The sequence below is a fragment of the Equus caballus genome, chromosome 5 (genome assembly GCF_041296265.1).
Source record: "Equus caballus isolate H_3958 breed thoroughbred chromosome 5, TB-T2T, whole genome shotgun sequence".
Taxonomy (NCBI): domain Eukaryota; kingdom Metazoa; phylum Chordata; class Mammalia; order Perissodactyla; family Equidae; genus Equus; species Equus caballus.
The window spans coordinates 31,872,130-31,898,418 of NC_091688.1; the positions used below are offsets into that span (position 1 = coordinate 31,872,130).

The 26,289-nt window shown below is 42.7% G+C and overlaps 1 protein-coding gene across 4 annotated transcripts in view; it reads right to left on the reverse strand.

The window, feature by feature from the left end:
- DDR2 (discoidin domain receptor tyrosine kinase 2) overlaps window positions 1–25,143 on the reverse strand; it is a 152,791-nt gene extending 127,648 nt beyond the window's left edge. The window contains exons 1-3 of one of the 4 annotated variants that reach the window (XM_070266811.1): window positions 25,043–25,143; window positions 24,525–24,717; window positions 2,875–3,022 (exon numbers count right to left, since the gene is read on the reverse strand). The gene's annotated coding sequence lies outside the window, so the exon portion shown is untranslated. Of the gene's footprint in view, window positions 1–2,874; window positions 3,023–24,524; window positions 24,719–25,042 lie in introns of those variants that run through there. The other 3 variants (XM_070266808.1, XM_023640813.2, XM_070266810.1) reach the window with 3 other exon arrangements.
- Between the last annotated feature and the right edge of the window lie 1,146 nt (window positions 25,144–26,289).

A 26,289-nucleotide genomic window follows, 5' to 3' on the forward strand; every position in this document is an offset into this window, starting at 1 on the left:
CTGTTTCTAATAGATCTCTCCTCTCCTGCAGTGGCATACCCACAATAGCCATGGCTCTCTGATTCGTTAGACACTGATCCTGATCTTGCCATTTCTAAAATTATCCTGGCAGAACCAACGTTCAAAATCTCAGACAACAAGATTTGTGCAGCAACATGATCAGAGTGTCTCATTTATCTCAACCATAAACCATTCTGTAACAAGCAGACATCTCCTAGGTTTGTTCCTGTCACAGCCCTAACTTCCACCCATCCCCACTGTCACCCCCACCTCCTACACCACAGGCTATGCTGTCTTCACGCTCTAGAAAATGTGTTCTCCAGGACACACGAAACCAGAACCTCTCATCAAAGAGACTCATGAGAAACAGACCACTTGCAATGGGAAAAAGATAGCTTCTCACTCACGAAGGAAAACCAAGTTATAGTTGGAAATACAAGCTTTTCCTTTAAAGGAGAAATGAACGTTGGCAGCATTGGTGTTTTGAGCTGCCCTCCAACAATGTTGAAAGAGCCATTTTGGGAGAGAGAAGGAAAGGAAGAAAGTGTGAGTGATAAATGGAGAGAAGGAAACAGAGAATGGGAGGGAGACAAAAAGGGAAAAGGGGAGAGAAAACAGAACAACAGGAGGGAACGAAAGGGAGGAGGAGGTGGAAGGCAGAGTAAGAGAATGAGAGCCAAAAGGATCAGGGAGCAGAGTGGGGAGGTGAAAGAGGAGGGGAGAAGGGGCAGGAAAGGCAGAGAAAGACAGCTGGCTGCACTGCTGGTCTCACAAACATGGGCCACCAGTTCCGCGGCAATCTTGACATCTCCACTGGGAGCTCTAATATTCACAGAGGGACAGACTCTCTGTTTACTTATTAAGAACACTCTATGCTTTGAAATCTATGCCAGAGTCCCCTAGGCCCGAAACAGACAACTGAACAGAATTTGGGGAATTTATCTCCAAAGGTTATTGTTAACCTTTTGCTCTCAGTATTCATTAAAGATGAAAGATCTTTGGAAAGTAGGTGACCATATATACAGATTAAACCTCATGTTCCAGAGTGTATTAATAACTCTCCCTTTCCCTCACAAGTGTTCCAGTTTAGATGCTAAATTACTTCATCTTCCTATTAATAAGAAACAGAGGAAACTGAGACCCATTAAGTCTCTAAACAGACTGAAATACTTGGTCTCCTCATTCTCAGAAAAGGAGGAAGCCAAATTGGTGACCAGAAGAAACCAGAAGAGACCAGAAGGACTCTCTTCTGAGGGAACCAAAGTCCTTGGGATAGTTCTAGGCATAATACCATGGTGGGGGGGTAGGAAGGGACACCCAGTTTAGGCTTCACAAGCCAAAGCTATATATAGCACATGCCTTGGATATTGAAATAATAATTTCTGGAAATAGTCATTTAAGTTTGGGTGGCAGGGGAAGAAAAGACCAGAATGATAGATTTCGAAAGGTAAAGCAGAATGATTCATGGGTAAATAATGTTTGAGGAATCTCATGTAATAGAGAAAAGCTGCAATAGCTTCTAGTTAGTGGTTAAATGTAGCAATGAATTATTCATTCTGAAAAGTACACCATGAAGACTCAAGTTAAGACCTCATAGATCTCCAGTATCAAAAGTCTATTGAAGGGAGTGAAGGAAGGGAAGGGAGGAGGAAGGGAGGATAGGAAGGCAAAGGAAATTAGTTTCAAGGCAATCTGTGGGAAGAAGGAGATCCAAGATATTTTATCACCACAAAGAAGCTAGGGGAAAATTGGGGGTCGGGGTAGGTCCCTAGATAATAAACTGAAAGGAGTGTGTAATCCAGTGAGCACGTTGACAGTGAGAAGAATTCTCCTGGGGAATGTGAGAAAACACTACTTTACCCTCCTGCCCGCATCCTTCACTCCCAAGAACTCATAGGTCCACATTATTTACCCCCTCATCCATTTATTCAGCAAGTTGTACAGAAGCTGTGAGGGATATAAGTCTAAGTCAGGTCAGTGGCTTCTCCCTGAGCATCTTCCACGTGCCAGACCCTGCATTAGATGCTGGAGGTGCAGGCATGAAGGAGATACAATTTCTGCCTTCCATGAGCTCCAGGCTGAGGAGGCCTCAGACTCACAGAATTGCTTCAGCTCTAGATTTGTTGGTGGGATTTGAGCTGTTGAAGGATGAACTGAGAAGTCCCCTTGAGACCAAAATTCCCCTACAGCAGACCACCTTGACGTGTGCAAGCGCTTCCTAGTTTCCTCATGAAAGCTATGCAGTGTGTCATGCTTCCTTTCTTGCCTTGAATCTCAGAACTAAATGTTGCACTTATCTGCAATAAGCATCCTTGGGCTAGGTTTTCGTGTACATTTAGCTCTCCCAAAACTTATTACAGGACTCTGGTTCTATTACCCTGGTTTTTGTAGTCCTATTAAGTATTATTTTTCTCTAAGCCATCTCAAATTATTGCCGGAAGAAGGCAACTCATAAAAAAATTAATAAATGAAGTTGCAATATTAGAAGAGACCCAGATTGACCCAGGAACCCCAGAGATTCTGATGGCTCCTACAGGGATAGGGCAGGCCTAGACATCCTGGGTCACTCAGAGAAGACACCCTTAGCCAAGACACCCCAAGACTGGTCTCTAATCTGGGCGGCCATAACTGGATCAGTGAAGTGTGCAAAATAAGCTGACATTCAACATCAGGTTTCCAATACAATCAAATACAGGATCTTCTCATTTGACATCAGCTTTGGACACAGAACGCACATGCTCAACTCTCCCTGTGACACCAGCCAGGGTAAGTGAGGGACTCCAGGGGAGCGACATGGGGAGCAGGTTGTTCCCCCTCCTGCCATCACCCCCAATCTCATGTGCTGACAGAGCTTCAATGACTGGTCCTACTTACATCAACGGCTGCAGAACATTCTCTGAGGAACGAGATCCTCAAGAACAGCTGGGCTCTGTTTCTCTTCAATTATTGTAGCGTCTTTGCTTCAGGCCACGAGCCTTGGAACTTTCTAGAGCATTGAACTCCAGACCAGTTGTAGATCTCCCTTTATGGAGGGGAAAAAGGGAAAAGCAATATTTCATTACAAACTTTTGCTTCATTCACATTTTCTTTCCCACTTGACATTCCTGTGCACAATTCTCAAACAGAAGTCTCTCAAGTACCCCAGGCACTGAAGGAGTTTGAGAAATCCCGGAGGACCTCAAAGAGATTTTGTTTATTGGGGAGTACCTGTTGATATTTATTGATTTAGAAATTACAATGGAGAATTTTAAATTTATTAATTCTTTGAAACAATAGTTGCATGTTAACAAATAATATTTCTTTATAAAAATAACTACTTTCAAAAAATACTTAGAAGAGTGACATTGTTTCACATTTTTAAAAACCTCTTTGATATCTGGCTTAATCAAACACAGACTCTCAAATCTGCTTCTGGATTCAATTTGTTGCAACGTGACATGTATCTAACCTCCAGCAAACTCCACCATACTTTCATTCGAGAATGAGAGTCAAAAAAGCAAAAATATCTTGGTACTAGTAGGACAAGAGTTTTGATCTTGTGGGTCCCCTGAAAGGGTCTCAAGAACTCTCAGGGATCTCCAGACAACACTGGAACCACTGCTCCACACGACCAAAAGTTAGGTCTCTTCCACCTCAGACTGTCATTCCCATTCTTCAGACGCAACTAGTTAGCAGATACCTGAGTAGTCTTCTAGAACCATCCTACACATCTATAAAAGTATATGGATGTATAGTTCTTTTTAATTAAAAAGAATCAAGTATTAGCACACTATACATTTCACCTTGGGTTTTCTGTTATAGAGTCATGCATCGCTTAACAACAGGGATATGTTCTGAGACATGGGTCGTAAGGCAATTTTGTTGTTGTGTGAACACTACAGTGTGTACTTACACAAACCTAGAGGGTATAGCCCACTACACACCTAGGCTATGTGGTCCTAATCTTATGGGACCACTGTTGTACATGCGGTCTGTCACTGGCTGAAACGTCATTATGCGGTGCATGGCTGTACGTGCTGGGGTAGCTGCATTTTAGCACGTGTAGTTATGTCATTCCTTCCCACAGATCTGCTGCATTTCGCTGAATGGATGTAGCGACTTACAACTCTATCTAGTGCCACAGTGTTCACGCGGGTTGCTGAACAGCTACTGTAAATTGCCAGTTTCTTCAGGGAAGGATACAGAACTTAAAGGGAATAAAGTGGCCACACAGAGCAAGAACAGACGTCACCTATACTAGTACAGCTTTCCCTTGGCTTCTAGGTTCCTAACAAGGCATGCAACTGAAGTCTTCACATTTGGGAAAATATTCAGACTTGCGCTATACTACGGCCCTTTTATAATTGGGACTCACCTCACCATTCCAGACAAACTTATATTAACAATCTCTCTGCCTATTTTTACAGGAATGTTTACCAACATCAGCCTCTCTTGAAACACTTGTTATCATGAGTGTCACCTCACTGTGGAAGAAGAAAGGAGGATCAGGGTCCAAGTGTCCCCAAACTGTATTTCTGCAAATTATTTGCCTGTAGGACTAAGATGGCAAAGGTTAACCCTGTTAGATCACAATTTTCCTGACATAGAAAACCCCTCACCAAAAGGAAACCTTCACCTCATACGGCTAATTTGGTCCAATTACATTGCAGGCTTCAAATGCTAAAATGTATGCAGACCATCTGGGTTCACTTTCTCACTCGGAGATTTACTAGCTGTTTAATCTTGGGAGTTACTTGGCTTCTACTTCCTTGTAAAACAGAGATAATGACACCTACCTCACAACGTTAATAAGAAGAATAATTGTAACTACATATGAAACGTGCCTACCACATAGTGGGTGCTCAATGCTCAGTAATTCTTAGCTCCTTCTCTTTATTGCTCTATGAATGGAAATAAGATATGAGACTGGTATGTCCCGGACTGAGCTGGCTTTTCAGGGGACCCCCGTGGTCTAGTCTTTTAGGAAGTCTGGAGATGTAGAAGACTGGGGCGGGGGCTGGCTCCGCTGCCGAGTGGTTAAGTTCGCGCGCTCCGCTGTGGCGGCCCAGGGTTCGGATCCACAGGCGGACATGGCACCACTCGTCAGGCCACATTGAGGTGGAGTCCCACATCCCACAACTAGAGGGACCTGCAACTGAGATATACAACTATGTACAGGGAGGGCTTTGGGGAGATAAAGGAGAAAAAGAAAAAAGACTGGGGCAGAGAAGATGGTAGAAGATTTTTTTTTTCCAACAAAAAGGAGTTTCTTGAGATGTTTTTCGTCTGTCCAATTCAAAATTAGAGGCACAGGTCTACTTTCTTCCTTTCTTCCTCATCAGGCCAGGAAAATGGGCACCAACAGTCCCTGCATTTCTGTTTCAACTTTCTATCTGCCTCTGAAATTACATAGGCCAGTGTGGTTTGCATTTGTTGGTCCACAGAACCTAGAGAAAATCCACCAGGTTTGGGGGAGCCCCCCAGGAGAGGATGAGGACAGAGAGATATCCTTCTGAGTAATTCCTAGCAGTAGAACCTGCATCTACAACAATTACGGGACAGATGTATTATGACCTCCATTTGCAGATGAGGAAACTAAGGTTTGGAGACATTAAGTAAATTCCCCCAAGGTACCAGGGCTAACAAGGACAGGGTCAGAATTCAAAACCAGGTCTGCCTTACTCCAAAGCCCAGGTTTTCAACCATGTCGTCATCTGATGCTCCAGCTGGAAAGGATACCAGCCCTGTCACGACTTAGCAAGGCCAGCCGGCTTCACAGAGATGGTCTCATAAGAGAGACAAATTATCCTCAGCTCTCAGCTAATTAGTTCACTAACACAATATTGTAGCTAAAATCAAAATTCTTCAGAAAATCATCCCTAAACTAGACATAAAAGTAGAATGGAAGGACACTAAAACCCAGATTTTCTTAGTTTTGGATTTGTAGATTATCTATTTTATCAGTATTTGATTAGATTAAGATTAGTAGATTGTTTCATTTTATGGATTATTATTTTCAATACCAGATTAATAATTCAATACTAATTTATCCAATGAAGTTTCTAGCTTCCAGAAGATATCAGGTGCTATAGGTGCTAAAGATGAAGAAAACCTGTTCCTTGGGCTCAAAAAAGATATAATGAATATAACTATTCACTTGCGTTGGTGGGATAATAAGATAGAAAAGACTAACGTGCTAAAAGAAGGAGAAATCTAGCCAGTGGAGTGCTCAGGGAAGACCTGTTGAAGGAGGAAGGAGGCATCATCTGAGCTGACTCTGGAAATACGACTGGAATTTTGTCAGGTAGAAAAAATGAACACGAAAGTGTAAGAAAAGGGTACAATTTGAATAGGCAAGTTATGGAATGAGGAGATCAATAAATAGTGGCTGGAGGACAGGAACATCTCAGTAACTGAAGATAAAGCTGGAATATCGTTGAGGCTGTGGGCACTGGCAAGGAGTGAGCAGGAGTGACCCAGGAAAAGCTTTGGAAGGGAGGGCTGGCAGGTTCAGAGAGGCCCTATAAGGCTTACCCTGGGATGTGGAATGCTTTAGAGGAGAGACAGAGCAGAGTGACCAGTTACAGCCTGACCTAGAAAAACGACATCAGGAAGGGAAAAGAAATAACGTGGAGGTATAAGAATAGCATGGAGAGCATTGAGGGTTGACCAGTGACTGGCTAGAGCAAGGCAGAAGGAGGAGTCACAGAGCCTGAGTTTCCAGCCTGCACGTGCCCAGGACCACATTATTATTAATGAGTTCCAAGAAAACTAGAAGAGGAATTGGTTTGTAAGGGAAGATGGTGAGCTGGGTTTTGAACACAAGGAATTTGCTTTCCCTACAATCGGAACAGGTAAACACATTGAGCAGAGACGTAGAAATTTGTGTCTGGCACTCAAGAGAGAGTTTGGTGTGAGAGATACATATCTGAATATCAAATACACAAAGGCGGTAACTGAAGGCTGAAGCAATTGAGATGATCTGGGAAGAAGGAAGAGAGGGAAACTGAAGACAGGACCTTGGAGCTCACCTGCATTGAGTGGGTAGAAGAAGAAAGGATCTGGGTAGGATCCAGGAAAACAAAAATGGTTCCTCCACGCAAAATATTGGGAGTCCCTGATCTAATCTTAACTCCCTTATTTCACAGATGAGGAAAACCCAGACTTAGAGGCTTAACTGATTTATCTAAGGCTTCACACTGCTTAGTAGCAAAACTAAGACTAGATGGATTAAGTGACCATTGGGAATTGGTATTGCCTTAGCAACTGGGAGAGTTGCATGTGCACCATAGGACACAGCTGGATTCAGAGAAGCCTGAGAGCAAACTAGAAACTTCATTTATCTCTGTGACATCAGTCCAGCACTGTCACTGTGCCCAACCATATAATCAGCTCAAGGGTTCAAACCACATCTTATTCGTCTTGTTGTCACTGTCTCTCTGCCCTCACTTTCCCCACCACTGTCTCAACCACCAGTGTTATTACAGAATAGAAAAATCACAGATTATTTTCCTTGTCTGAATACGCACATGATCACAGCCTTTTGGAGTTGAAAGAACTTAAGAATTCATCTAGTATTAGTGTAATGTCTGTGAAAACAGACCCAGGGAAGTTCAATGAGCAGATGACCAGTTAGAAGTAGAACTCTGGGGCTGGCCCTGTGGCTGAGTGGTTAAGTTCCCACGCTCTGCTTTGGCAGTCCAGTGTTTCGCAGGTTCAGATCCTGGGCACGGACCTAGCACTGCTCATCAAACCATGCTGAGGCGGCATCCCACATAGCACAACCAGAAGGTCCTACAACTAGAACATACAACAATGTTCTGGGGGGGCTTTGGGGAGAAGAAGAAAGGAAAAAAAAAAAACAAAATGATGAAGATTGGCAATAGATGTTAGCTCAGGTGCCAATCTGTAAAAAAAAAAAAAAAAAAAGTAGAACCCTCACCAAAATTCCAACCTCTTGTTTCTTCCCATTATACTACCAACCTTTAGTGCAAGAGACTTATTTTTAAGCCAAACTCTCTAGTCTCTAATTTCTCAGAATCTATGCCATGCAACCCTCTCCCCTCAAGATGCTTCTTTTAAAAAGAGCTCCATGGTCCAAAATGTTTGTGGAGTACTATAAGCTACCCCGCTCTTGGACAGTCAAAGACCTTAGGAAGTCCCGCAATGAAGAAACCTGTTTAATTCTCTAAGAATTTTTCCCAAACTTATTTGATCACAGAATTCCGGCCCTTGCCCTGTCTCTGTTGTTATCTATTTAAAAACCCACAGGTTTCCAGGGATTGTTCTTTGCGAGGCACCACTTTCATCTAATTAGAAAGATTTTCCTTGTGAGTCCCAAGCAGAAGTGTCAATACGGAGAGGTCCTCACTGTGAGAACCGGGTGGGGAAAGTGACGAGAGACAGAGGAGGAAAGAGAAACAACAAATAGTCCTAGTCTCTTCCAGAGCCATTTGCTCTTCCAACAACAAACGGTGAAACAGCTGTCTGAGAACTTTTGACTTGGGATCCTGGTTATAAGCTTAAGTCACTAGTCTCCAACTGAGAGTTCTTGCGGGAAAATGGGTTTCCAGGTACTCACACATTCCATGTCAGCTAGCGTGTGAGTTTCACTGTGCTTCTGCCCCACCATTAGCAGCAATAGTATCCCGTCAGTGTCCTACAAGTTACTCCCACAGCCTCTCCAGTCTTGTCCTTGCTCACTCCACACCCTGGTCCAAACCTGATCACTTCACGTCTGGATGACAGAGAGCACCTTCTAATGCGTCTCCCTGACTTACCTCCTTCTCTCCTGCAGTTTACCTTACATGCTGCAGTCACATGAATCTCCTTAAAACACTTCACCTGCTTTAACATAAAGGAAAGCGTTCACAACTCCACAACATCCACAGTGCTCCTTAATGTAATAAAACACATCTGTTCCATGCTATTTCTCTGGGCTCCCCAGTGGAAATTTCCCACCACCCCAGGCTCATGTCCTCCCTGGTAACTGAGCCGGCCGGTCATAAGCAGGCTGATTGCCAAGCCTCTGCTCTTCCTGCTCCTTGCTTCCTGCCTATCCAATTCCATCCCGTTCTTACTCAGCTTCTAGCATCCAGCCCCTCTCCCCTGACTGTGCAAACCCTTCTGTGCTCTCTCCACTTGCACACTGAGCAACTAGCCCCACATTCACTCCTATTGCTCCTTTACTGTTTCCTGAATTTTCTAACTGATGGTAAACTCAGGAAGAGAAAAGATTGTGCCTTATTACATTCAAGGCACTAATAAGTACTCAAAAACACTTGCCGAATAAAGGAATGAATCCACATTGACCTCAGAACTACGAATTAAGCAGAAAATGCCACATCTACAAAATGCTAGGAAACTAACCCCTTTCTGGGCCTCAAAGGCATTTAAGACTTTCTAGTTCAATTGACTTTAGTTTTAGAAAAAGGGAATAAGATTGATTCTATCACATCCTGGAGTTTTCATTTTTTTTCTTATGGACAGAGCTGTGCTTTCTGCCACCTTTGTAGGCTCCTTGCCATACTTGGCCTCCAGGAAAGAGAGTCTAGACTAAGTATATTAAATGATATTTAAACATGTATCTCTAAATTTTCCAAGGGTCTGGCCAAAAAAGTGTTCTTCCCAAGAACATATTCTCTATTGACAATTGTTCCCTCCTTCATTCATTCTTTGAATTATTTGACAAACATTTAGTGAGCAAGTCCTAGAGATATGAAGGTGGATAAAAAACAGTCACTGTCCTTGGGGCTGGCCCACGTAGTAGTAGTTAAGTTTGCGTACTCCACTTCAGTGGCCCAGGATTCACAGGTTCAGACCCTGGGTGTGGACCTAGTACTGCTTGTCAAGCCATGCTGTGGTGGTGTCCCACATAAAATAGAGGAAAATTGGTACAGATGTTAACTCAGGGCCAATCTTCCTCACCCAAAAAAAAAAAAAAAACCATCCTTGAGGCATCCACAGTCAAATGCAGTTTTACTGAAAACAGGATCAGAGAAACTACTGAAAAAGAATCACCAGAAGGAGGTTGTTAAAAAAAATACAGGTTCCCCGCACATTGCACAGAAAATTTCTTATTTACCAAGACTTGAGTGGAGCCTGGGATCTGCATTGTTAAAAAGCGCTGGAGGTGATTCTGATGCATGCTAAAGTTTGAGACCCACTCGCCTAATGGAAGAGGCAGGCATATAAGGAGATAACTATAAAACAGTGGTGCCTGCTTGCGATAAAAGAGATATTCACAAGGTATCATGGAGGCACAAGGAGAGTAACAAAGCAGTGGTAAAAAGTTAGGTGTTGCAATGAGAAAGACCTAGGTTCAAATTCCAGTTCTTGCCACTTTCTTGCTATATGATTGACCCTCTTTTAGTATCATGTGACCTCATATAGAAAATATGAAAAATTCCCACTTTACACAATTATTATAAGGTTTCATTGAGATAATATATATAAATTGCTTAACATAAATTTTGGTACAATGAACACTCATCACTCTGAAGTCATCCTGATTGTTACTTTTAATTGTTAATGAAATTTAAAAGAAAAAGGGCAGATTAGAAAAGTTTTCCTGAAAAAAATGGCATCTGAATTTAGTTTTAAAGCAGCGTGTCTCCAACTGTAAATGTATTCCTGTGGTCCACAACATATTTCCAGAATTTTTAAAATTTTATATCTTCAGTTCTCTAATTTGAAACTGTTAATCCTAGTGGTAACCAAGTGCTATCATAGAATTTCAGTGCCTGCCTTTTCACTTGTGCTTACAATTGTACAAATGCCAAATGAAAGCCAGATCGAGTCAAGAATAAATCTAGAAAGAGAGAAAACAGTGGGAGAGCTGAGTCATCACCCGGCATTGGGCAGTGGGATCTGCTCAGCCAGAGGTCAATGCCACGTTCATGCTGCCTGGTGCCGGCTCTGTCTCTTTACACAACCAACACCTACCAGTTTATAAGCCGAAACCGAGGCATAAACACACAAAGCAGAATGATTCTGTCCCCAGATCTATTAGTAATTGGATTAGATACCCGTTTAGTAGCAATTTCAACCCCACCACAATGCTAACCTTATCTTCAAGTGAATAGACAGTTTAACAAATGATTAAATGATACCTCATTAAACTCACATTTGACCGTTGCCTGCTAGCAGAGGTTTGATTAAGTGTAAGATCTGATTTTCCTAAACTTGTAAACCCTTGAGGCGATGAATAACACTTTGTTTAGCATGCTTACACCAATAGACATTTTCTGTGTGTGTTAATTACCTTTAAATAACAGACCCAGATTAAACATAGACCAGGTCCTGAGGCAGCATGGGTCCACTCTGTCTATCGTTAACCTCCACACTACTGATTAGTTTCAACAAACCACATCATCTGACATATTAATGTTTTTAGTTTTCTTATTGAGTTTATAGTTATGTTTAATTTCATTTATAAATTTGTTTTGGCTTTATATTGCAGAAGAACTAAAGCATAAGTAGTGTTGCAATACTGTGATTTATAACGAAGGATATATTTGATCATTCAGATGACCGAAATATACTTTTCATATATATTTGGTCTTTGTACACAGGTCCCAGCTCACAGAGCTCCCAAAACCCTTGGAATTTCCTGTGAGAGCCATAAAGTTGCCTCCTGTTAGGTTAATGAGGTGACTTCTGGACCCCACCTAAGAATGGGGGCTGGTTGCCAGGGAAACCAATCATGTGATTAGAGGGCTAGAATTTTCAGTCCCAGCCCACACCTCTGGGGAGAGGAAAGGGGCTGAAGGTTGAATCAATCACCAATGACCGGTGATTTAATCAGTCATGTCTGTGTAATGAAGTCTCCATAAAAACCCGAAAGGATAGGGTTCAGAGAGCTCCCGGGTTGATGAATACACAGAGGCCCTGAGAGAGACGCACCTGGAGAGGGCATGGAAACTCCGTACCCCTTCCCCATACCTTGCCCTATTCGTCTCTTCCTTCTGGCTGTTCCTGAGTCATATCCTTTTATAATAAACCAATGATCTAGTAAGTAAAACGTTTCTCTGAGTTTTGTGAGCTAATCAAGCAAATTAATTGAGCCCAAGAAGGGGGTCATGGGAACCTCTGATCTATGGCCAGTTGGTCAGAAATACAGCTAACAACCTGGAATTTCAACCAGCACCTGAAGTCCAAGAGGGAATTGTGGGAACCTCCAGGCTGTAGGTTGTTGGTCAGAAGCACAGGTAACAGCCTGGACTTGCAGCTGGTGGCTGCAGGGGACAGGGGGGTTGGAGGAGGACACTATTGTAGGACTGAACCCTTGATCTGTGGAATCCGATGCTATCTCTGCGTATGTAGTGTCAGAATTGAGTTGAATTGTAGGACACCCAGCTGATGTTCCAAGAACTGCTTGGTGTTATGTGGGAAACTCCCCCCAACACACACACAGACTCACACACGCACACGTGCAAACTGGATCCGGGAACCTAATTTAAGTGTATACCTAATTTTATGTTTGTACATGTTTTAATAATGTCCAGATAATCAATCATCCTAAGGAGCTGAAAAAATTTTCCCTATAAAATAGGTCCATATATTGTTTTGGTTGGAGTAACATCAAATTAGATAACCCTGAGGGAAGTTTCTTAGAGAGCTGAGTCTTTTCTGTCTCCCTTGGAAAAGCCCGCCCCTGCCTTTTCACCAAGGCCAGGTGGCAGAGAATCTGCGCAGCCCTTCAGAAACCCATAACTGAAGCCACCCCCGCAGCATGTCTGTTCTACACGGCCTCCACAGCCGCTTCAGTAGCTTCCCAAGGCGCCCTACCTCTCAGCCTTAGCAAAGCTATTATTCGAGGGAGAGTCAAGGGAGTACTTCTTTGAATGTGGAAAGCCATTTGCCTTACCCTTGAAGCCATTTACCTGGCCTTAAGAAGTGTTGTTAATGATGACGGCAGGAATTATTGAGTTCTGATAAAAGGAAATGACGCGGGTCTACATACTTCAGTGTTTTGTCGTCACTTTCGTCTAACCCTCATTTGTACACAAGAAGGTGTTTTAACACCCCATGATCAGTGGGGTGTGTATTTTTCCCTAATGCCTATTGCCGAGTCACGCAATGGTAACTATAATAACCTCTTCATCCAAAGGATGGATTTGAACGTATTTTTGAATAGCATCATAGTACTCCTCCCGCTAGCTCTAGGGAACTGTGGCTGAGTAAATTCAGGAACAGTTGTGGGCGACAATAGCTTATGTTCCTACAAAGGGCTGGATTAAGACCTTTAGAGGTTCCAAGCACTGAAAATATTATAGCACCTTCCCACCCCCACCACAGACTTTGTTATAAAAAACAATCACAAAATCTAGCATTAAGTGTAAGAACATTCAATAAAGTTCCTGTATTTTTTCATTATGACTATTTCAATACTTTCATGGAACCAAATATCACCTTATTTGCAAACGATATTAGAGGTACCCCTGCTAGTGCCTTAAACACTTTTAGGTAAAGCAACGCTGTAAGTGTGTCCAGGGTTTTCACATGCATCATTTCACTTGAAACCAGGACTCATTTGTTACATACGGCCTGCAGGTAACAAATATGGAGCCATTTTTAAGGTGTCAAGCTCTTTGTTTCCTATTTAACCGGCGAAGACCTTTGCCAGACTTATCTTTGCCCTAACCCTGCCCAACTCAAATGAGAGCTTAGACCAGTGATTTAAGACTTAGCTGTGAAAGTGGATATGGGGGTACAGGTGCTGGTATGGACAGTGATTAGCATAATTCAACTGGCAAATGTAGAAATTTTACATTGCCCTTTACAGATGAGAAAATCGAAGTGCTGATAGGTTAAAAAATGTAGTTGCACAAAGTTCAACTACTAGTAGGTGGCAAAGTTAAAATTAAAATCTCACCCTATTCACCCTTGGCCCATCACTCTTTCTACCATACTGTGATTTTAAGTGAGAACGGTTATATGTTGCATTAGTTAAAAGGACTTAAATGACTATTCTCTTAAGTGACAGTTATTATAATTTGAATAATACAACAGAGTTCCCAAGTATCTGCTATTAATCTATTGAATTAGATTTTCTCAACAATTTTAAAAGTTTCTGCTTCCATTAGCTTTGTTAAATAAAATGATATTATTAAAGCCATACTTATCTGAAAAACAAAATTAGTAATTTTTAAATATAAATGCCCATTATTATAGCTATATTACAAAGTCTACCTTCAAATAAGAAAGAAATAGCCAAGACGAAATCAGAGTGTTGGGAATTTTGGGTTTGGGGATTTTACTTTTTAGAGCAGCTTTCGTTTAACAGCAAAATTGAGCTGAAAGTAGGGAGTTCCGATACGCCCCCACACACGTGCTCACAACCTCCCTCGCTATCGACATCCCACGCTGCGGTGCTACATTTGTTACAAGTGGAGAACTTACAGTGACACATCATTATCACCCAAAGTGCATAGTTCACATTAGGGTTCACTCTTGGTGTTGTACATTCTATGGATTTGGACAAATTTATGATGACATGTATCCACCAATACAGTATCATACAGAATAGTTTCATCACTGCCTTAAAAATCCCCTCTGCTCTGCCTATTCAGCCTTCGCCGCTCCCCAACCCCCGGCAACCACTGATATTTTACTGTCTCCATAGTTTTGCCTTTTCCAGAATGTCGTTTGGTTGGAATCGTACAGTATGTAGCCTTTTCGGATTGGCTTCTATCACTTGGTAATATACATTTAAGTTTCCTCCATGTCTTTCTATGGCTCGATAGCTAATTTTAGTGCTGAATCGTACTCCATTATCTGGATGTACCAATTTATTTATGCATTCGCCTACTGAAGGACGTCTTGGTAGCTTCAAAGTTTTGACAGGTATGAATAAAGCTTCCATAAACATCATAGACATCTGTGTGCAAGTTTTTGTGTGGACATAAGTTTTCAATTCATTTGGGTAAATACTGTGGAGCATGACTTCTGGATCATATGGTTAGAGCATGTTCAGTTTTGTAGAAAACTGCCAAACTATCTTCCAAAGTAGCTATACCATTTTGCATTCCCACCAGCAATGAATGAGTCTTGTTGCCCCATATCAGCACCAGCATTTGGTCCTGTCAGTGTTCTGGATTTTGAGCATTCTAATAGGTGTATGGCGTTGACTCATTGTTTTAGTTTGCAATTCCCTAATGACATATATTGTTGAACATCATTTCATATGTTTACTTGCCATCTGTATATCATATTTGGTCAGCTGTCTGTTTTGCCGAATTTTTAATCAGTTGTTCATTTTCTTATTGTTGAATTTTAAGAGTTCTTTGCATATTTTAGATGACAGTCCTTTATCAGATGTGTCTTTTGGAAATATTTTCTCCCCATCTATGGCTTCTACTCTCATTGTCTTGATACTGTTTTACACAGTAGAAGTTTTTAATTTTAATGAAGCCCAGCTTATCAATTTTTTTCTTTCAAGGATCATGGCTTTGGTGTTGAAAAGGCATCTCCATACTCACAGTCATGTAGACTTTCTTCTGTATTATCTCCCAGGAGTTTAATTTAGTTTCGCGTTTTGCATTTAGGTTCATGACTCATTTTGATTTAATTCTTATGAAGGACATAAAGTCCATTTATTTTTTTTTAGATTTTTTTTTTCATGTGAATGTCCAGTTGTTCCAGCACCATTTGCTGAAAAGACTATCTTTGCCCCATTGCATCGCCTTTGCTCCTTTGTCTACGATCGGTTGACTATTTTTATATGGATCTGTTTCTGGGCTCTCCATTCTGTTCCATTGATCTGTTTGTCTGTTCTTTCACTGATACCACATTGTCTTGATTACTGTAACTTTATAGTAAGTCTTGAAATTGGGTAATATCAGTTCTCTAACTTTGTTCTTCTCCTTCAATATTGAGCTGGCGACTCTGGATCTTTCGTCTCTCCATATAAACTTTAGAATCAGTTTGTCAGTAGCCACAAAATAACTTAGTGGAATTTTTATTGGGATCAGAATTTATTTCTAATTTACTTTTATGTTATTTTAACCTTATAATCTCAATTTTAAAACTCTATATAATGTACATGTTCTAAAATTCGAACTTCTACCTGAGGAACAATTAGCTGCTCTGGAATGAATTTAACTCCCACCACCCTCTTCTTTAGATCAAATTTTTCCCCAGAATCTCAAGAGTGTACATCCTGACGGGACAAGTCCCGGCAGCCTTTGTAACCCTCACCCCTCCTCTAAGTTATTTGTATCTCCGGGAAATTACAGTCCTACAAGGCATTTTGTTGGTATGGCTCCCATGAGGACTTCCAAGTTGTGATCTCGTTTTCCATGGAGCCCACGGAGCAATTCGTTCTACTCCCAGTGAGCAGTGTAACTGGCATGCATTGGTGTGGTGGCACTTGAAAACTACCAAAATCACACACACACACATATGCGCGCGTGCAACCATCACGAGGATGGGGGAGTTCATTTTTTAGTGCCTGGATTTAGACATAGAATGATAGCCATAGTTAAGATGATAATGCAAAGACCACAGCAACAAAGACAATGCTGATGATAAGGTCAGGAATACAAGCCCAGTGAGGAAAATGGGCCTGTCAGTGATTGCTTTTTTCCCTTATTTGCCTATACCACTGTCTCCTTTTTCAGGGATCCAATAACATTTTATCTATTTTTGAAATTTTCTTTAATCACTGTCATATGTGTCTGTTGTTTCTCAAGCTCTTAAGGACAGGGATTATGTCCTCTAATTCGCAATCCTTCATTTTCATTTGTTCATATAATTAACAGGTATTTATTGAATGTCTACTCTGTCCAGAGCCAGCTCTGGTGGTCTAGTGGTTAAGATTCAGTGTTCTCACCACCACAGCCTGGGTTGGTTTCCTGGTCAGGGAACCACACCAACCCTCTGTTGGTTGTCATATTGTGGTGGCTGCTTGTTACTGTGATGCTGAAAGTTATACCAACAGTATTTCAAACATCAGCAAAGTCACCCATGGTGGGCAGGTTTCAGCAGAGCTTCTAGACTAAGATTGACTAGGAAGAAGGACCTGGCCACCTACTTCCAAAACAAATTGGCCACGAAAACCCTATGAATAGCAGCAGAGCATTGTCTGATACAGCAGCAGAAGGTGAGAGGATGGTGCAAAAAGACCAGGCAGGGTTCTGCTCTGCTGTACACAGGGTCAGTAGGAGTCAGTATTGACTCAATGGCGTAACAGCAACAAGCTATGTCCAGGCATTGTGCTAACCTTACCACCAAGTTAGGCAGGCGCTAACTGCACAACAAATTTTTTTAATGAGTAAGAGGCTCCAAACTGTAGATATGCAACATTACAAACAATTTGAGAGGCAGAAATATGATTTATTCTTTCTTACTCCCATAGTTAGTAGAGAACATACAACGGATGTTTAATAAATACATATTGAGTAATTGATAAAAAAATAAAATATAATGCTAATACAAGATGCTAATAGGGAAACTATAGGCAAAAAGGAGAAGAGGTGCATGGGACCTCTCTGTACTTTCTGCTCTATTTTTCTGTAAAGCTAAAGCTGCTCTAAAATATAAAGTCTATTAATTTGAAAAAAGAAATTATGAAAAATAAAATAGTAAACTTTGGGTCTTATGTTTTGTACAATGACTGGCTCTGCTGACAACCATCATACAGGAACTTTTTTGAATTACACTTAAAATTTAAAAAGCAAAACCTTATTAACCCAATCCTGGTTACCGATTTTCCAAAGTGAGTTTTGTCCAGCCAATTTCATATTATGCTCTCCAGAACCTAAAGTAATGACTGTCTAAAGTGATGAATGATCATAAACATCTATAATCTTGCTGGTTTTCTTGATCACTAAAACCTATAACAGTTACCTGGCAGAGAGCAGGCACCCGATAACCATTTGCTGAGAAATGAAGAAATGAGTTCAGCAAAAACAAAATTATGACAGAGTTTACCAAGATGCTATGAAATTCATAGTGGAAAAAAACATGCCTTGCGATTAAAAAAAAAAATCAGGACCTTTGGAGTGAAAAAATAAAATCAATGAGAAACTGCTTATCTTAGACACGAGAGTTCACTGATATTTTAATTGTTTCATGTTTTCTGAATTCATAGAGTGTTCAAAACTTAAAATGAAAAAATGCAGAAAAGACACTAGACTATTTGTCCTCCTTTTTAATCCATCTCCCATCTCAATTTATTTTTGGCTGTCTAAGCCATTAAGACCCTACAGACAATCTTGTGCACAGTGAATTTTGCTGGATTAGCTACCTATGAAATGTCCCATCTTCATCAGCACAGAGCTTCACGGTTTACAGTTTCCTGCACATTATCTTATCTGAACCCAAAAGGAGGGCACAGAAACTCATGAGGGAGACAGGAAACTGAGACCCAATGAAGAAAGACTTCTCTGAGGTCCAGAATGTAGAAAATGATGGTGCTGGGACCAAAATCTTACTACCTGTTCTTCTCACTACCGTTTGCACACAAGGCTCTATTCTTCACATGCTGTCTCCCTCACACCCACTCCATGGAGCATGGAGCATGGAGCATTAACCTCTGAGCAGTAGGTAGAAGGGTGTCCTCAAACATTTCTTTGGGGTCTCTCTAGCCACAAAACACAAGCTACAAGACAGTTGAATGAGTGAATCCATCATAGACAATGCCCAATTCCCAGCGGAAGCCCAGCTGAACCCAGGAGCTTGGGGGTAAGTCTAAACCCATTTTAGAACTTTTCTGTCTTTTCATTGCTCTTCCAGGCCCCAGTGATACTTGGGCTGGCTCAAATCTAACCCTTTTAGTGCTTCAAGGCCAAAATGAGATTCCAGCTAATAAGTAGATGACCTGCCAAATTCTGGGATCTCCATTGCTTGGAGAATTACCGAAACTTGGAAATATCAAATAGTTCTATGCAAAACAGGAAGGACAGAAAGCAAAAATAAGAAAGGAAATCAAAATAAGAATAGAATTATTTTCAGCCAAATCATATCTGAGTAACACAGGCTCAATCATAACATATCCAAATGTGTGCAAATAAAATTAAAAGAGATGGAGAAAGTTTAGAGACCATCACTTTAGCCATTAGGTGATTGGTGTCCTGGTGAATATCCCCAGACAAGGCATCTGGTCATCTCAGTTCCTTTATTAAGCTATTGTTATTAGAAAATGTTAAGCAGAGTGTCTTAACACTAGTAGGCAGTCAATAAATGCTTGCTAAATAGAATTAAGCCAAATAAAATAAAGGAGAATTGCCAAGGAATCCCAGAACAACCAGGGAGAGAAACAGGTTAAAAACTCCTGAGAAATGTAGCAGAATGGTGAAAACAGGGAGAGACTTGGATATTTAGACAATAAAGTATCAAAGATTCCATCAGAAAAAAGTAAGAGGGTTAAGATTTACTGGGAACTCACTTATTCAGACCACCATTTATGTATGAGGCTTTATGCTGGCTCCTTTGCATATCTAATAGTACCTATTTTTTGTCACAAACCTATGAGATGAGAAAAATGAGACTTGGAGAGGTTAAATATCTTGTCCAAGGTTACAGGGCTAGTAATTGATGGCAGAGCCAGAATTTAAACCCATGTCCTTTCCACTGTGAAAGCACTTTGGGGAGTATTCTTGGCAGAAGCGGACTTTGGTGGGTGAATGTTGTTGGCGAGGAAGAATGTTGTTGGACTGAGGAATGGGCTATGGGAAAATACTTGGGCTGGTGCTATGCGGTTGAACAAGGGTAGCCAAAGCAACAGTGCTGAACTAGTAATAAAAATAATCATCATCAGGCCAGCCCCGGTGGCCTTAAGTTCAACGCACTCTTCTTCTGCAGCCTAGGTTCAGTTCCTGGGCTTGGACCTACACTGCTCTGTTAGCAGCCATGTTGTGTTGGTGGCCCACATACTGAAAAAATAGAAGAGGATTGGCACAGCTGTTAGCTTGGGATGAGTCTTCCTCAGCAAAAAAAAAAAAAAAATCATTATCGACATCATTTATTAACTACATGCTAAACATACACTAAGTACTCACAAGTTGCATCTGTAATAACTATTAGATGGGAATTATAATCCTTATTTTACAGAGTAGGAAACTGAGACTTAGAGAGCTTAAGCAGTTGCCCAAGGTCACATGGCCAGTGAGTATAAAGCAAGGATTGGAAGCCAGGTCAGTCTGACTTCACATTGGAAAGAGTCTGAGGCCTGGACAAGCTGTCACTTAAGGGCGAAAGGGAGGTTGTGTACATCGTGAGGAGGTCTCAACCATGATCAGAGAAGCCAGCCAGAAAAGGGAGGTAAGCCAACCAGAGGAGGGGAGCGCTGACAGTTAAATTCTCTGCAAGACAATGGGGGAGGCGATGTGACCATGGTTGGTTTCTCTCCCAAGCCTGCCCTTACTCCATGCTAAAGAATGGCTGAGGCAACAAACGTGGAGATTTATCAGTGGAGGTTCACATTAGAATCACATGGGGAATGCTTCAAAGGACTGATTCCCACCCCCCACCTGAAGACATCCTTGTGTAACTGATCTGGAGATCCTCAAGTCCTACCCAAGCTTTCTAATTTACTGGTGACAGCCTTCGCGGATGGTTGCTGAATTCAGAGAAGCTCCGGATGCCTGGGGATGGTGGACATCTATCTGGACTGAGTGGTCATTGTTGGGAGAGAGTTGCTTCATATGTTACACGGCTTCAAACAGGTCAAGGGGCACAAAGAGTCCAGTGTGTCTGCGCTGCAGACAGGTCAGCACTTATGTCAGCTGGCACAAGACCTCAGCATGTCTGTGGAGGTCTGTTTTTAGACGGGTGTTAGCTTTCTGGATGCCTGTGAGACGTGCTTTTGGGCGGCGTGTTTGAGGGGTGGGTGAAGTAAAGTGCCTGAAAGTGGATCTTACAAAGGAACTTGGGAAGAGAGTCTGAGAGTTAACGCTAATTTAAAATGGTGTGACATTAATATATGGGGCGAGGCCACTAATTTTTTAGTGTGTCTATTAAAAATGCAGTCACATGGAAAGGTCTGACTAGATTCATTACATGTGATAGATAATTCATCTGACAAAGTCTGCAAAGTGACTATATAAAAAGGGAAGAAAGCAGTGAGTTAACAGAGAAGCTAGGGGAAAGTGGGGAGATGGTGAGGCTCCTTCAGACGACACTCCCACTCTGTGCTTGGACGTTGTCTAGGAAAAACTCAGTTTTATTCTACTCACACGCTCACAATATTTCTGACAACAGATGTGTGGGTTTTCCACACCAAGCAATTCTGACACTAACTGCCCAGAGTTGGGGCAGACCCCACCCACAGGTTAACAGCTCAGTGCCACAAAACTGTCCCTTTAGTGCAGACACCAACCACAAGTAGTGAGTTTCCAGGTTACCCACAACTTTTGTCTGACTTGGATACAAATCAGAGGTTCCCACAACCCCCTCCTTGGATTCACCCATTTTCTAGAACAGCTCACAGAACTCAGGGAAACACGTAGATTTACTGGTTTATTATATAATAAAGGATACAGATGGACAGCCAGATGAGGAGACATATAGGGCAAGGTCTGGAAGGGTCCCAAGTGCAGGAGCTTCTGTCCCTGTGGAGTTGGGGGTGTGCCACCCTCCCAGCTCATAGATGTGTTCACCAACCTGGAAACTCCCCAAGTCCCATACTTCTGGAATTTTCATAGAAACTTCATCACCTAGGCGTGATCAATCATTAGGTCAGTCCCCAAACCCCTTCCCCTTCCTGGAAGATGGGAGGTGGGGCTGAAAATTCCAAGCTTCTAATCATGGTTTGGTCTTTCTGGTGACAAGCCCCCATCTGGGAGTCCACCCAGAGTGACCTTATTAAAACAAAAGACACTGCTATCACCCAGGAAATTTTGAGGGATTTAAGAGCTCTCTGTCAGGAACTGGAGTCAAAGACCAGAGATTAGAAGAAAAGATGCTCCTACCGCTCTTATCACTTAGGAAATTACGAGGATTTTAGAATCTCTGTCCTGTGACCTGGGGGCAGAGACCAATATATATATTTTCTATAGTCTCACAGACATGGATACTGTTGGGAATTTCAATTTGAGTATTCTAAGTAAAAGATTCTGGAAACACCTTTCAAACTTCCCCTACCTTTAGTGTTTATAAAGTAGACAGATCTCAGCCAGAAGCAGAGGCAGGGGCCTCCCCACTGCCTGCTGGCCCCCCACCCCTGCCCCCCAGGAACAGCTGCATTCCTTCTAACTACAAGCACAGAAGAGGACACATGAGGTAAAGGACAGGGTGAAATGTGCCTGCTGGTGACCAGGAGGTCCTGGGTCAAGGATCCATCCTCAGCTAGATATGAAGCTCCTCCACAGCCAGTCTCCTTTGAGGAGAAACCAGTGGACTGATCCTGACTAAACCCTTCTTGTTCAGAGATGAAGAAGACCCAAGCAGAGGATGCTTGAACAACATGATGTCGTACAGCCTCCACTGCTTTCTTGGGACAAGGAATCATAGCCCCGCTAGGCCACCAGAGGCAAGTTTCAGATAGAAAACCCAGGAATATTCTCTGTGACGAGGAATTGCTTCCATTCAAAAGAGATGGGCACTGAGGCTGAAGCTACCCATTTCAGAGTTTCACACACAGCCAAACACAATGGCCCTCCTGCCGGCATCAGCACTGCTGGCCAGACCCCACATAGCAGAGGCCGCCTCACGTTACATTCCAACGTTCAGTGATCGTCATCAGACAAACTGATGTGGTTAAGCCCTTCATAGCCTTCAGGACACATTCATGCACAATGTCTCTTAAAGCCATAATTCCAAAGAGTATTGCTGTTATCCCTGCGTTATCAATACAGAGGTCGAGGTGCAGAAAGGTAAAGCAACTTTGCCGAGTAGTAAAAGGTAGAGCCAGAACTCGAACCTGGATCTTCTGACTCTAAATCCCAGGCTCTTTGCATAACAAAGGGAAGGCTATACCAAGCAGTCAGAATTAGCGCATGGAGATGCCCTCATTCTCAGCCCCTTTCTGACATCCAGATAAATACTCGTCCAAGCACAGAAGCAGCCTCCAAGAGAGACTCCCGGCGGCTCCTCTCGCCTGACACCTTCGCCTCCTGGTCACCGAGGGAAACGTGGAATCTGACTCGAAAAGTAATCAAATGTGTGTGTGTTGGGGGGGAGTATTATTGCAGAGTGATTCACAGCACAGCTTTTCGAATCAGACATACGTGAGTTTCAGACTTACTAGCTGCATTTCCTTGAACAACTCCTTTCCCTTCTCGAAGTCTTAAAATTCTTATCTATAAAATAGGAAGAATGCCTTAAGAACTTTGAGGATTCAATCAAATAAGGTATGTAAAGTTCTGAGCATGGAGCTTGGTGCATAGTAAATACTCAGATGATAGCTTTTTTTATTTCCATACACACAACTGAACATAACCATAGGTACCCTTAGCTGGTGAACCACCATTAGCATCATCCTCTCTTGCTGATAACCAACATCCTCCTGGTTACTTGTTAATTAAACAGCCTCTATTATCTCAGCCGTGAAATGAACATGAAAGTAGATATATGGCCTTAAGAGGGACCATGAGCGCGAGGTATGGAGTGGAAAGAGCACTGGATGAGCAGTAAACACAACCTCAATTTCACTGTCAGCCCCACAACTAACTCACTGTGTGACCCTGTCAGTCAGTCCCCCTTCTATCATTCCCAACCTCTGTGAAATGAGCGGATCAGACAAGATCTCCAAGGCTCTTTCAGAACTCTCCCTCTGTGTTCCCCCAGGGAAAGGATGCAGAAGGCAAGCAGTCAGCAAAATGGTGCTGAACCCCTACTGGCTTGAACAGTGCGAACTCTCGCCTCAAATGGCTGGCCTGGGAGTTTCAGCCACTTGGAAAAATTCTCTTTCCCCTTGGATGGGACTCTCAAACCTTGGCCAGGGCTGAGAGGTCCCAACTGCAAACAGTCCCAAGTCATTCGGCAACAAAGGGAGAGGCGCCCCAGGCCAGCGAGGCGGGGAGGATGAGGCTGGGCAGCTGTATTTCCTCGTCCCCAACTGAAAAATGCTCGACCCACCCAGCCCCCCGCCTGGCCACCCCAAACCTCATCCAAAGTTGCCCTTCTCACAATGAAGTCAGGAACTCCCCTGAAAAAACCAAAATGTAAAAAGTTGCCCTCTCCAAAACTCAGGACGCTCAAACACCACTGCTAAATGCCCCAAAACTTAGCTCCCTGCTCTAGTTTCTCCATCCCAAAATCAGCTCTGCAATCGGCCTGTCTGGCCTGCCAACGATTTCAACTCTGCTAACGCTGTTTACTGTATCTTGCAGCTGCGAGGACTCCTTTACTTTGCTTCAGTCTTCTTTGGTTCTTAATGCTCTTTATTCTCCCTCCATAACATAAATCCAGCCCCCCAAAAATATGAGATCTTGGATTTCTCGAGTCTATGGTGCCCCAATCCCTTCCCTTCCTCTCCTGACTTGAAAGTCCCTTCTGCCTCCTTTTTAAAACGTTTCCTGAGACACCAGGAAAAGTATATTCAGAGCTTTCATTTTCAGAAAAGAAAAAAAAAATTGAAGGAAGAAAAACACATAACTTACGTTCATCCAGGAGTGCACAGTTTTGAAGGAAGAAAACAGAGCTATAATCCACTGCGTTCCCGCAACCCAAAAGGAAGAATTTGTTGTGAAACGCTTCTTTTTCCACTTTGCCGGTGAAGGAGCCCGGTGGTAGGCATACATCCACAGGCTGATGCAAGATGCCTTTGAGAGAAACCTCACATTCTGAGGATTCCTGGGAAAGCGCCAGGGATCCCAGCATCCAATATATTGCACATTTGGTTTCAATTAGGAAGGGGGTTGGGGAGGGAAGAAGGAAAGTCACCAATCAGAGCTGTTTTCTGTTTAGAATCTATTTCTTTTGACCCAAGGGACCACGAGCAAAGCTATAATTTACAGCAAAACCCATTCATAGAAGAAAAAAATATGTATAACCATAGGACAGACTTAAAGACATAGCTCTCTTCCGCCTTATTCCCCACTGTATCCATCCCCAAGTCCTCCCGCTCCATCTAAGACTTGGTCCCCACCCTGAGACCCCCCCACCTCATTTTTCTTACTTGAGCTAAAGCTATAAGCGCAACTTAAGGTTTGGATTCTCTTCCAATTGAAGCTTTAGTGTTTTATCCATGAAAGCCCAGAGCTGAGCCCTCCCCACAAAGATTTGATTTAATCCCTTCCTCCTCTCTACCTCCCCCACCAAAAAGCTGGACACTTGGAGAGTCTAGGATTTCTATTTTTTTTCCACTCAATTCCCCGTTGGTTGCTGCCTCTCAAGGTCTGTTGCTGTCCTGGATTCATGCTGCTAAATGAAAACACAAGCGTTTACAAGAACTTTCTAAATTACTTTGAAAACTTTTTTTCCTTTTTCTTCTGCTTTTTTTTTTTTAAGATTGGCACCTGAGCTAACATCTGTTGCCAATCTTCTTCTTTTTTCTTCTTCTTCTTCTTCTCCCCAAAGCCCCCCAGTACATAGTTATATATTCTAATTGTAGGTCCTTCTGGTTGTGCTATGTGGGATGCTACCTCAGCATGGCGTGAGGTGCGGTGTCCTGTCTGCACCCAAGATCCAAACCGGTGAAACCCTGGGCCACTAAAGCGGAATGCACGAACTTAACCACTTGGCCATGGGGCCGGCCCACTCTTTTTATTTTTTTTCCTATCCACGGCCATGGCCAGAGATCCTATGAAAAAGGAGTGTAGGAAACAGGGAGGAACCCTTCCTTGGCTCTCTAAATGGTAACTAATAATCCTCTCCATCCATCAAGGCTCCCGACCTTAACCCTTTGGAGCCTGGATCATTTCTGACCAAGGACAGGCTCAGGTTGCCCTGGAGGTCCTGATCCTCTGTGAGTACAGAGAATGTAGGGCAAGCAGAGACTCAAGGTTTAGAGGATCCACGGAGGAAGGGAGAGAGCAAAAGAGAGGTCAAGAAGACCTAACGCACCTTTGAGAGACAGCCTCCTCGTAAAGAGCCTTCCTTCCTCCGGGCTCCTTAGCCATCACCATCGTTTCTCTGCTCGCACTTTGGCAGGCAATCTGGGATTGCACAGCCTTCAAGATGAGCAAGAAGAGAGGTGGAGCAAACAGGAAAAGGAGAGTGGAAAGGGCTCATGGAGGGACGCTTTCAGAGCAAGTTTGGATCAGGAGATACTTCATAAGAGGACCAGGGAGGCGAGGAAACCTCCAATTTGGACAGCCGTGAAGAGCCAAGCTGTCAGGGTTAGGTCCCTAAAGGCCCTTCAGCTCAGTCAGAAAGTGGCCTTTGGAATCTGTGCTTCACACCTCAAAGTGGACACAGAGAACT